At 43.4% G+C, this 12500-nt stretch overlaps 1 protein-coding gene across 3 annotated transcripts in view; it reads right to left on the bottom strand.

Annotated features, from left to right (window-relative positions):
• The window catches only part of Tmem63 (transmembrane protein 63), a 25120-nt gene extending 23903 nt beyond the window's left edge, over positions 1–1217 (bottom strand). For 2 of the 3 annotated variants that reach the window (XM_070123483.1, XM_070123481.1), the window contains exon 1: positions 1052–1217. The gene's annotated coding sequence lies outside the window, so the exon portion shown is untranslated. The remainder of the gene's footprint in view (positions 1–1051) is intronic. The other variant, XM_070123482.1, reaches the window with a different exon arrangement.
• Positions 1218–12500: the final 11283 nt, after the last annotated feature.

The following is a 12500-nucleotide window of genomic DNA, read 5'->3' as shown; positions in this document are numbered from 1 at the left end:
CTCAACTCCATTTTGCATAATTGAGATTTACTGGTTTCAGAAGTTGATAGAGTGACTGCGAGGCACTCTGACACTATCATAAAGTGCATGTTGTAGCCACCTCTCTGAGATCACAGTGCATTTCAAGTTGATTTGGAAAGAGCACAGACAATCTAAACTCTTGGAAAAAGTCGCATTAGGAAATCCAGAGCTGATGTGTTCTCAATTATTAACAAAAAGCTCTTATTTTTCATAAATAATTTGCATTTTGTAGCCAAATTCAAAGTGAGTGTAGCATTGTATTTCTGATCTCAAAACATTATGTAAAACTTTCATTGCACAGTTTTAAAACAGCTTTTCTTAATTCCACAACACAAAGCACCATCATTTGTCATGTAACATTTCCTCAAACACACAATGAATAAACACAATTTTGCTTTACAGTATTACATAAACACCACACAACAAAGACAAAACATGAAAAATACTTTTGAAAAATCTTTATGACTCTATTCTATACTCTAAAATAAATTAATAAGAATTCCTTACCAAAAATCACTCAATAGCTCTCCCACCTTATTTCCCATCCAAAAGCACCATGAATAATAACACAAGAAGACAATATAACTGTTAAAAGCCTTTAGATCTCGGTCATTTAATTATGCCAAGGTCTTTCAATGAACGAGTGAGTACAGGCGACCCTTCATATTCTGCACTCAGCCAGAGTCAATATCAATCAACTAATTACACTCAAAAGCAAATTATCCATAAAAAACGAGCACTGAGATACTTGCGTGTCCAATAACTTTGTTATTTTTGTGTTGCAGTCGTAGTAAATAGAAGATAAGTTTCTTGGAATCACTCGCTCTATCGTTTGCATATATTATTTTTCGTCTAAAAGGCGGCTGTATGAAACTCAACCTGTACCTTTACCAGTACCCCATTTCCTTCAAAATACTAAGTAAAAAAATAAAGCAGAAAATATCATTCCAATCTACGATATGTTTGCCACATTAATACGATCTTCTCTCTCTCTCTTCCACACACCTATAAAACCTCTAATTTAACTCACTTTGGGTCACAGGATATCGCAAATTATTCCCTCCACTCGGCGAATTAAAAATCCCTCCTCTGACGACGCAAATCGGATCACTGCGACGTGTGAGCTTATAAAATCTGGGAAAAGAGACGGAGGAACATTGTCACTCGCCCACGAACAAACTCTGAACAGCTGATTCACCTGACAGATGCGTTCCAGTAATATTTTTCTCCGTCTTTTACGTGATATCACACTTGTTATATACTTTATAGAAAACCTTACTCCTTTTATAGTTTGTAAATATTTTTAAAAACTTATTATAATTGATTTTTAAGGAATTCTTTGAGGTTGGAGATAATTTTTAAAACACTTTTCTATCTAAACGCGATTAGTGGGTCGTGTCGTCTGAGTGGCGGGAACGCGTAACCTTCACGCGCTCTTGTGAGAAAAATCCATTTATTTTTGGATGAAAAGAAGTCAATCGTTACAATCAATATGTACAGACCTCTTTTAATATCCACAATAGGTGCTTTGATGGTATTTTTCTTATCTATGTCCAAGAGAGCGTATGCTCATCCACGCATGAAAACATGTTATTGACTTATAGAACTTTAACTTGGCTGCTTGAACAAGACACGGGAAGGGTTGTACTCTATCGATTTCATGGTTCCATATGCGATTTCTTATTCATGAAAGGCTGGTATACACAAAAAACGGGAATTCTCTCTTTTCTCTTTCGCTTTCTCCCCCCCCTATCTCTCTCTCCTCTCTCTCTCTCTCTCTCTCTCTCTCTCTCTCTCTCTCTCTCTCTCTCTCTCTCTCTCTCTCTCTCTTTCTCTCTCTCTCACTCTCTCTCTCTCTCTCTCTCTCTCTCTCTCTCTCTCTCTCCCCCCCTCTCTCTCTCTCTCTCTCTCTCTCTCTCTCTCGTCTCTCCCTCTCTCTCTCTCTCTCTCTGTTCTCCCCTCTCTCTCTCTCTCTCTCTCCCTCCCTCCCTCCCTCCCTCCCTCCCTCCCTCCCTCCCTCCCTCCCTCCTCTCTCTCTCTCTCTCTCTCTCTCTCTCTCTCTCTCTCTCTCTCTCTCTCTCTCTCTCTCTCTCTCTCTCCCTCTCTCTCTCCCTCTCTCTCTCTCTCTTTCTCTCCCTCTCTCTCACGCTCTCTCTCTCTCTCTCTCTCTCTCTCTCTCTCTCTCTCTCTCTCTCTCCTCTCTCTCTCTCTCTGTTCTCCCCCTCTCTCTCTCTCTCTCTCTCTCTCTCTCTCTCCTCTCTCTCTCTCTCTCTCTCTCTCTCTCTCTCTCTCTCTCTCTCTCTCCCTCTCTCTCTCTCTCTCTCTCTCTCTCTCTCTCTCTCTCTCTCTCTCTCTCTCTCTCTCTCTCTCTCTCTCCCTCCCTCCCTTCCTTCCTCCCTCCCTCCCTCCCCCTCCCTCTCCCTCTCCCTCCCTCCTCCCTCTCTCTCTCTCTCTCTCTCTCTCTCTCTCTCTCTCTCTCCCTCTCTCTTCCTCCCCCTCCCTCCCTCCCTCCCTCCTCCCTCCCCTCCCTCCCTCCCTCCCTCTCTCTCTCTCTCTCTCTCTCTCTCTCTCTCTCTCTCTCTCTCTCTCTCTCTCTCTCTCTCTCTCTCTCTCTCTCTCTCTCTCCCCTCTCTCTCTCTCCCCCCCCTCTCTCTCTCTTTCCCTCGTTTTCTCAAGTACAATTTGTTTATCTTAACACGTGAGCTTGGGTTGCAATTTTCTATTCTTAGCAGTGAAGTCACGAAAAAGAAAAAGAAAATACACACAATTCGCAAACAAGAACAATACGTACATCTCTACAAACTAGTGTCGATTGTTATGTCGATTTTTACGCATAAATGATTTATTAAAAGACATAGTAAATGATCAATCAAAAGATGAAATACTTTCATTTTATGATTACAAAGATATTTGTAGATATTTATCTACCTCTCACAATGGGAGGAAATTGACATACATTTTGAGTACAATCGTAAATCGCAGCGAAGTGGGTAGGAATTTGAAAGAAAGGATAGAATGATGGATGGTAAGATTGATAAAGGAGGAATAGGGAGACTGGAAGAAAGAGGAGAATGGAAGATGGAGAGATTAGGATAAAGGGGAAATATTGCCAGGAGAGAATAAAAGGTAGAGCGACGGAAAATGTAGAGATTTAAAGGAGAGATGGGAAGAAAGAGGTTAAAGGAAGATGGAGAGATTAGAAGAAAGGAAAGATAGCAAGAAGAAGGAATAAAAAATGGAGAGATTAGAAGAAAGGAAACATTGCAAGAAGAGGGAATAAAAGAGGAAGATCTTAGAAGAGACTGAAAGATGGAGAGATTAGAAAAAAAAAAACAGAATGGAAGAAAAGGGATAAAGCGAGATAAAGGGAGAACGTAAGTGAAACATGGAGAGACTGGAAGGAACGAGAAAACGAAAAACAGAGAAGACACTGAAAGTAAAATGTCAATGGAAGATGGAAAAACTGGAAAGAAGTGAGAGACGGAGAGAGAATGGAAGATGGAGAGCTTAGAAGAAAGAAAGAGAGGGAGAGAGGAGAAAGAGAAGAGAAACGAAGGGAAGGGACAGAGAGAAGAAAAAGAAGAGAGAGAGAGAGAGAGAGAGAGAGAGAGAGAGAGAGAGAGAGACAGAGAGAGAGAGAGAGAGAGAGAGAGAGAGAGAGAGAGAGAGAGAGAGAGAACAAAGAAAAAAAAGAAAAAAGAAAAACATAGAAGATAAGAGAAAAAAGAAAAGAAAAACAAGAGACAGAAAAAACAAGAAGGAAACCAGAGAAGGAGAAGAACAAGACGAGGTAAGACGAAAGAGGTGTGGTGGTGGAGAGGGGGAGGGGAGGTGGGGGGGTGAAGTCACGAGTGCTGGGGTATTGATGACGAGTTGGAGGACGAGGGGGTAGGAGTAGGAGGGGATGGGGTAGGAGGCCGACTTGAGGGGGGAGTTCGCTAAGACTTCTGTTAGGGATGGTATCTCGAAGGGAAGCGCGGTTGGGTAACCTTAGAGGTGATGGAAATGTGTGGTGGATGTGGTTGGCTGTTTTGGGTTTGGGTGAGGCAGTCAGGGAGTCTATGTCTGTCCATTTGCATGTCTGTTCATGTCTTTTCGTTCTTTCTGTCTCTATCTCTGTGTCTCTATCCTTCACCTTCTCTCCCCCCCCCCCCGCTCTCTCTTTCTCTCTCTCTCTCTCTCTCTCTCTCTCTCTCTCTCTCTCTCTCTCTCTCTCTCTCTCTCTCTCTCTCTCTCTCTCTCTCTCTCTCTCTCTCTCTCTCTTCCTCTTCCTCTCTCTTCTCTCTCTCTCATTTCCATCTTCCTCTTCCTCTCCCTCTGTCCGTCTCCGTCTCCCTTTCTTTACCTTCGCCCTCCCCCTTCACCTCTTCCTCTCACCGTCTCTCCTCTCCTCTCTCTCTCTCTCTCTCTCTCTCTCTCTCTCTCTCTCTCTCTCTCTCTCTCTCTCTCTCTCTCTCTCTCTCTCTCTCTCTCTCTCTCTCTCTCTCTCTCTCTCTCTCTCTCTCTCTCTCTCTCTCTCTCTCTCTCTCTCTCTCTCTCTCTCTCTCTCTCTCTCTCTCTCTCTCTCTCTCTCTCTCTCTCTCGCTCTCTCTCTCTCTCTCCTCTCTCTCTCTCTCTCTCTCTCTCTCTCTCTCTCTCTCTCTCTCTCTCTCTCTCTCTCTCTCTCTCTCTCTCTCTCTCTCATTTTCCCCCTCTCTCATGATCTCTTGTCCTTCCCCCTCCTCCTCCTCCCTCTCCCTCTCCCAACCTCCCTCCCTCTCTCCCTCCCTCCCTCTCTCTCTCTCTCACTCTCCTCTCTTTCTCTCTCTCCCCTCCCCTCCTCTCTCTCTCTCTTTCTCTCTCCCTCCTTTCTCTCTCTCTCTCTCTCTCTTTCTCTCCCTCCTTTCTTTCTCTCTCTCTTTCTCTCTCTCTCTCTCTCTCTCTCTCTCTCTCTCTCTCTCTCTCTCTCTCTCTCTCTCTCTCTCTCTCTCTCTCTCTCTCTCTCTCTCTCTCTCTCTCTCTCTCTCTCATTTTCCCGCTCTCTCATGATCTCTTGTCCTTCCCCCTCCTCCTCCTCCTCTCTCCTCTCCCAACCTCCCTCCCTCTCTCTCCTCCCTCCCTCTCTCTCTCTCTCACTCTCTCTCTTCTTCTCTCTCTATCCCCTCCCCCTCTCTCTCTCTTTCTCTCCTCCCTCCCCCCTCTCTCTCTCTCTCTTTCTCTCTCTCTCTCTCTCTCTCTCTCTCTCTCTCTCTCTCTCTCTTTCTCTCTCTCCCTCTCTTTCTCTCTCTCTCTCTCTCTCTCTCTCTCTCTCTCTCTCCCCCTCTCTCTCTCTCTCTTTCTCTCCGCATACCACGAGACTGCTATAGGGATAGGGCTTCTTTATCACCCAAAGTGGCCAATGGCTATGCAGGTACCGGATCTCCTTCACCCATACACACGCACTTCTCTGTCTACGTCTATATCTATATCCATTTTTGTATCTACGTCTATATCTATATCTACATCTATATCTATATCCATATTTGTATCTACGTCTATATCTATATCCATTTTTGTATCTATGTCTAAATCTATATCCATATCTATATCTACGTCTATGTCTATATCTACGTCTAAATCTACATCCATATTTATACCTACGTCTATCTATCCATATCTACATCTATATCGACATCTACCTACCTATCTATCTACTTATCTTCCTTTCTATCCATCTACTTCATCTCGCTATCGATCTATCAACTCATTTTCCTGTCTATTTATTCCCTTGCAATGTTACCTCCCTATCCATCTACTTATCTTCCTTTCCATCCATCTACCTTATCTCGCTATCGATCTATCAACTCATTTTCCTATCTATCTATTCCCTCGCAATGCGTGTATGTCCAACACAACATTTCCCTGTCTATCTATCCCCTTATATGTCTCTCAACTATGCAGACGGATGCGTGTCTGTGCAGCCATAGGGATGTGGACCTCACCCAGAACTGTTCAAAATATCCTTCTCGGTTTCTGATCAATACCCGCAGGGAGAGCAGGCAACACCCCATGCACAGTTGAACACGAGGCACGAGGAGAAGGTAGAGGAGGTGGAGGTGGAGGAGGTGGAGGAGGTGGAGGAGGAGGAGGAGGAGGAGGAGGTGGAGGTGGAGGAGGGGAAGGAGGAGGTGGAGGAGGTGGAGGTGGAGGGGAGGAGGAGGAGGTAGAGGAGGTGGAGGTGGAGGAGGTGGAGGGGGAGGTGGAGGGGGAGGAGGAGGAGGAGGTGGAGGAGGTGGAGGGAGGAGGGGGAGGAGGAGGAGGTGGAGGAGGAGGGGGAGGGGGAGGTGGAGGTGGTAGAGGAGGTGGAGGTGGAAGGCGAGGAGGAGGTGGAGGTGGAGGGGTGGAGGAGGAGGGGGATGGGAAGGAGGTGGAGGTGGAGGAGGTGGTAGGGGTGGAGGTGGAGGAGGAGGTGGAGGTGGAGGAGGTGGAGGGGGTGGAGGTGGAGGAGGAGGTGGAGGAGGGGGAGGAGGAGTAGGAGAAAGAGGAGAAGGAGAAGGAGGAGGGGGAGACAGGCACACAGACAGACACAGAATGACACGAGACACAGTTACACAGACGCGGACACACAGACAGACAAACACAAATGCAGACAGGCACACAAAGACATAACCAGACACACAAAGACCCTGAAAGGCACATACACAAGCACACAGACAGACACGGACACAGACACAGAGACAGGAGGCGATATCTCTTGACACAACGAACCACAGACAAAGGGATCACTCGACACGGATCAAGAGACAATAGAACCGATCAGTCTATAGAAAATTAAGAGAAGAAAAAGTAGATGAAGAAGAAGAAGAAGAAGGAAGAGGAAGAAGAAGAATGAGGAGCAGGAGGAGGGGGAGGAAGAGGAGGAGCAGGAGGGGGAGGAGGAGGAGGAGGAGGAGGAGGAGGAGGAGGAGAAGAAGAAGAAGGAAGGGGAGGTGGAAGGGGAGGAAGAGGAGGTGGGAGGAGGAGGAGGAGGAGGAGGAGGAGGGAGGAGGGGGAGGAGGAGGAGGGAGGGAGGAGGGAGGAGGAGGAAGGAGGAGGAGGAGGAGGTGGAGGAGGAGGGAGAGGTGGAGGGAGGAGGAGGAGGGAGGAAGGAAGAGGAGGAGGAGGAGGAGGAGGAGGAGGAGGAGGGGGAGGAGAGGGGGAGGAGGAGGGGAAGGAAGGGAAGGAGGGGAAGGAAGAGGAGGAGGACGAGGAGGAGGTGGAGGAGAAGAAGAGGAGGAGGAGGAGGAATAGTATGAGTAGGAGGAGGGGGAGGAGGAGAAGAAGGAGGAAGACGAAAAGAAGAAGAAGGATGAGGAGGAGGAAAGAGAGAGACAGAAGAAGAAGAAGAAGACGAAAAAGGAGGAGGAGGAGGATGTGGAAGAGGAGGAAAAGGAGGAGGAGGAGGAGGAGGAAGAGAAGGAGGAGGAGGAGGAGGAGGAGGAAGAGGAGCAGCAGCAGCAGCAGCAGGAGAAATAAGAAGAAAGAAAGAAATAAGATTAAATAATCTAAGAAAAATAAGAAGAAAAACGAAAGAAGAAAAGTAAGAAGAAAGAGAAAAAAATGCAAAAACAAAAGACCAAAATCAAGAAAAAGAAGACGTAAAAGAAAAAAGAAAAACAAGTAGAAAAAAGAAGCAGAAAAAAGAAGAAGAAGAAGAACAAGAAAAAGAAAAAAGAACAAGCAAAAAAAAAAAAAAGAGCAAGAAAAAGAATAAGAATAAGAATAAGAAAAAAAGAAAAAGAAGAAGAAGAAAAAAAAGAGCAGACCCCATTTTGCTCTCCAGCTCCGCACGACACACCACGTGCTCGCCCAAGGGTGTCACGTGGTTTACGCCGGTATACGTCACAAGGGCGGAGGGAGGGAGAGAGAGAGAGGGAGGGAGAAGGAGAGGAAAGGAGGAGAAGGAGAGGAAAGGAGGGAGAAGGAGAGGGAAGGAGGGAGAAGGAGAGGGACAAGGGGGAGAGGGAGGGAGAAAGGAGAGTGAAGGAGGGACGGGAGAGAGAGGGAGGGCGAAAGAGAGGGAAGGAGAGAGCAGGAGAGGGAGGGAGGGACGGGGGGAAGAGAGAGAGAGAGAGAGAGAGAGAGAGAGAGAGAGAGAGAGAGAGAGAGAGAGAGAGAGAGAGAGAGAGAGAGAGAGAGAGAGAGAGAGAGAGAGAGAGCGAGAGAGAGAGAGAGAGAGAGAGAGAGAGAGAGAGAGCGAGAGAGAGAGAGAGAGAGAGAGAGAGAGAGTGAGAGAGGAGAGAGAGAGAGAGAGAGAGAGAGAGAGAGAGAGAGAGAGAGAGAGAGAGAGAGAGAGAGCGAGAGAGAGAGAGAGAGAGAGAGAGAGAATCCATTCACCCATCCATCTATATCATCAATCCCTCAAGAACGAAAAGGGAGGCGCTAAGAGAGAAGAAAAGCAGGGTACTAAAGCGAGAGTGAAACAGGGGGGGAGGGGGGGGTCAGAGAAGATCCGTACGTGACTCCAACAATAATCTACTTTTCTTTGTTTGTTCAAGTCATGTGCAACAAATAATTCTCGAAATTTACTTTCATTAGGGGGGCAGGGAGACAGGGGGAGAGAGGGAGAGGGAGGAAGGGAGAGGGGAATGGAGAGAGAGAGAGAGGTAGAGGGACGGAGGGAGGGGGGAGAGGAAGAGGGGGAGAGGAAGAGGAGGAAAGTATGGGGGAGGGAGTGGGGTGTGTAGTGAGAGAGGGAGAGGGAAAGGGAGAGGGAAGTGAGTGACTATGGGTATAGAAAGTGAGGATGGGGTGATGGTGGAGGAGGTGAATGAGTGAGAGAAAGAGAAAGCGTGCGCGGGTGTTGGGAGAAAGCTAAAGAGGGAGAGAGAGGAAGGGGGTGAGGAGGTGGGATGAGTGGGGCAGGGGGAAACTATGAGGGAGAAAAGGGGAAGTCAGACAGGGTGGGAGGGAGGGATGAGGGCCGTGAAGGAGAGAGGGGAGAGGGAGTCGCCGTTTATCAGAACCGTCGGCAAAACGGCGGGATCCAGCACCGAATGAGACCTCCCTTCCCCCTCATTTGATCGTCTCATATTAAACCCCTTCCCCCCTTCCCCCCTTCTCCCCTTCTCCCCTTCTCTCCCCTCCCCTTCTCTCCCACCTACACGCGATAACCTGAACAGGATTTCAAGCCAATTTATCCCCCTTTCATCCTGTGAGGAAAAATGGTCCACCTGATGCATTCGACGATAACGAAAATATTTGCTGACGTCATAGAGATGATAATACAGTGACGTCACGCTGTTGCTAGCATGATAAGAGGTTTTAGAAGAACTAACCATATCGTTAGCTGTTTAAAGAGAATGAGAATTTTGTATTTGCAGTCCAGTGCATTCTCAACCTGCAGACACGTAGGCTGCGGTTACATAATCCTTTGCTGGCGGAGATACCTCACTTCTTCAGGCAAAATTCTGAAACACACTTACTCTAACATACCAAACGTATCTACATGAATATATTGAAATGTATTCCACCAATCCATGCGTATTTATTTTATTTATGTAACATGGACATAAAACACGGCGGTGACAGTCACGTGAAGCCCTTTGTAATTCATGCGTGACAACCGCCGTTCACTTGCATAATTTAATCTCATTATCATGCCTGTCACTGTGCTACAGAGCTTCTCATGTCATGTTATCAGGAAGTGATGTCAGTGGATTTTGAAATATACGGGGAAAGAACCATTTGGTAAAGTTATGTCGGATCGATCGACGAGCGTAAAATATTATGTTTGGGGTCAAATAAAAAAGTAGGAATTAATGATTGGTTTGTGAACTTTATGACTTAGTGATTAAATCCGCTTGATTTGTAGTTTATTAGCGCAGGTATCGAACAGCTGTGTCGGTCAAACACCTGTTCATTCTGGAAAATGGAGCCGATGGAATTTAACACACGTGGCGTCTACTGACCACATTTATAGAGGAATAATCGTGATGCTTCGTACAAAACTGTTTTTAATAGTTTTTCAGATACAGAATACAGAACAAAATCTTGGGCGAGGAGCATAAAATAGTCTTTAAAAAAATCTAAAAATAACTGTTTTCATTCACATTAGGCATGTGGAAAATCTATAGGTAATCCATTCAAATATTAGAATACCAAAATATTAAAATAAAATAGTACAAAAGAGTAACGAAAAAAAAACTGCTACAGTGTCTTAGCAGTGACTGAAATAACTATTTTTTGCCAGTGATACACTTCATTAGACTCCATTGTCTTTCCAGTTTATACGAAACCTCACAATTTCCTAATATGTTACGTAATTGTGACAGAACATCCTATCACTACAACCTCATGTTTACACGAATACCTTTACCATTTTTCTTCCTTAAACAAAAGGAAGGAGAAAGATAAAAAAACAAAAAAATAGGAAATAACATAAATGTAGAAAAAAATACAGGACGGTGAGTTACCAATTAGCTGCGGTTTCTGAGCACCATCATAAAACACCTGATGATAATAATTTTTACTTTTTCCTACATTATCACTACCATTATCACTGTTATTACTAATATCTTCATCTCCATTGTTATTCATGCCATTACTGCCACTATTATCATTTCTATCATATTATCATTATTGTTCTTATTATCAACATCATTGTTATTCCTGGCATTGCTGTTATTCACTAAAATACTTTCTGATAATGGTATTATTAACATCATTATCATTACCATTATTATCATTATTCAGCATCATTATTTATACTACAAATACTACCACTGCAACTGCTTCTACTAGTACTATTACTTCCGGTATACGTCACACCCTAGTTGTTGTTGCTGTTTTTTCTTCCCATTTACATCATTTTTACTATCATGACTTCTATTTCGAGAAACTTACCATGAAAAAGTGAATAATATCTTTACGTCTGTACTCCACGCTATGCCGATATCACGTCACAAAAAACCTCCTTATGGCGAATTTCCGTAGATAAATATATAGAACGTAACACTGTAAAACCGCGGATCAAAACGCGTTTATTTTCGATGTTACAGCGGATGTTCAATAGTTCAATGTCGGATTGGAAATAAGAACAAATATGGCGGGGAGGGGATACCGGCGTCTCTCGCACGTCAGAGTCTCTATAATAATAATGTTTTGTGCGGATTACGTGTGACTGCGACTCTGTGATAAGGTATATCGCTGATAAGCAGACTGAATACCATGCCCCTTTTTTCTATTTTTATTAAATTTTTGTTGTTGATTGATTACTTATGTTGCACGTCATGCGGTTAAATATATATATTTTTTTTCTATGCGTATAGTTTGATTACAATATTCATCTCTTTCTTTAAGTTACACATAAGCCTTGAGGTTATTTATAAATGGATCACATCGGATGTCATAAAAATTTTAAGATTTGGAATACTAAAAAAAAAAAGAAAAAGAGAGAGAGAGAGAGAGAGAGAGAGAGAGAGAGAGAGAGAGAGAGAGAGAGAGAGAGAGAGAGAGAGAGAGAGAGAGAGAGAGAGAGATAAAGACACAAAATGATAATTGTTTGTTTGTGACTGGCTCAAAAATGAGCAAACCAAAATATTTCCGTCATAAATACCATTAGAATAAAAGTGAAAACAAATCTTTTCGAAAATACGGTAAGCGTCCTTGAGAAGATGCAAATAACGGACTCAAAGCTGCTTATCAAAATAATTCCTATTTACCTGTTAATTTCCTGATGATAGATTGGTTTGGGGATGAATATGAAACACGAAAAATCTTTTTATAAATCCAAATGGTCCGTTTTTTAAATGATCAATGAGCTTTAATGACAAAGTGTAAGACCATATCCCTGTAAATGGACTAAGAATGTACTTACTTAGTTCAATATAATTCCAAACTTTATATTACAGTTTTGATTACGCCTACATTTACATAATTCTCTATTACAAAACAAAAACTTATGTAAGACGAAAGACTCATAACGCACAGTTTGCATTGACGCAATTTCCCTCTCAAGATTATATAATAACGATTTGAATTGAAAACTGAAACAAAAGCCAAGCGGTTCACAGTCTTTTCAACAGGGACGAATCAAACAAAAGAAATCTATTACCAGAAAAAGAGGGAAAAGAAGCATGTCTTTTAAAAAAAAGATGAAAAAGAAGCAAGTCTTAAAAAAAAAAACTATTATATAAAATTCTTTAAAAAGAAAAATAGAAAAAAGCAGTTCACAGTCTTTTCAAAAGGGACGAATCAAACAAAAGAAATCTATTACCAGAAAAAGAGGGAAAAGAAGCACGTCTTAAAAAAAAAAAACTATTATATAAAATTCTTTAAAAAGAAAAATAGAAAAAAGCAGTTCACAGTCTTTTCAAAAGGGACGAATCAAACAAAAGAAATCTATTACCAGAAAAAGAGGGAAAAGAAGCATGTCTTTAAAAAAAAAGATGAAAAAGAAGCAAGTCTTAAAAAAAAAAACTATTATATAAAATTCTTTAAAAAGAAAAATAGAAAAAAGCAGTTCACAGTCTTTTCAACAA

Source organism: Penaeus vannamei, chromosome 7 (assembly GCF_042767895.1).
Source record: "Penaeus vannamei isolate JL-2024 chromosome 7, ASM4276789v1, whole genome shotgun sequence".
NCBI lineage: Eukaryota > Metazoa > Arthropoda > Malacostraca > Decapoda > Penaeidae > Penaeus > Penaeus vannamei.
Note: the sequence above shows the minus strand (reverse complement) of the source record. Positions and strands in the feature narration are given on the sequence as shown.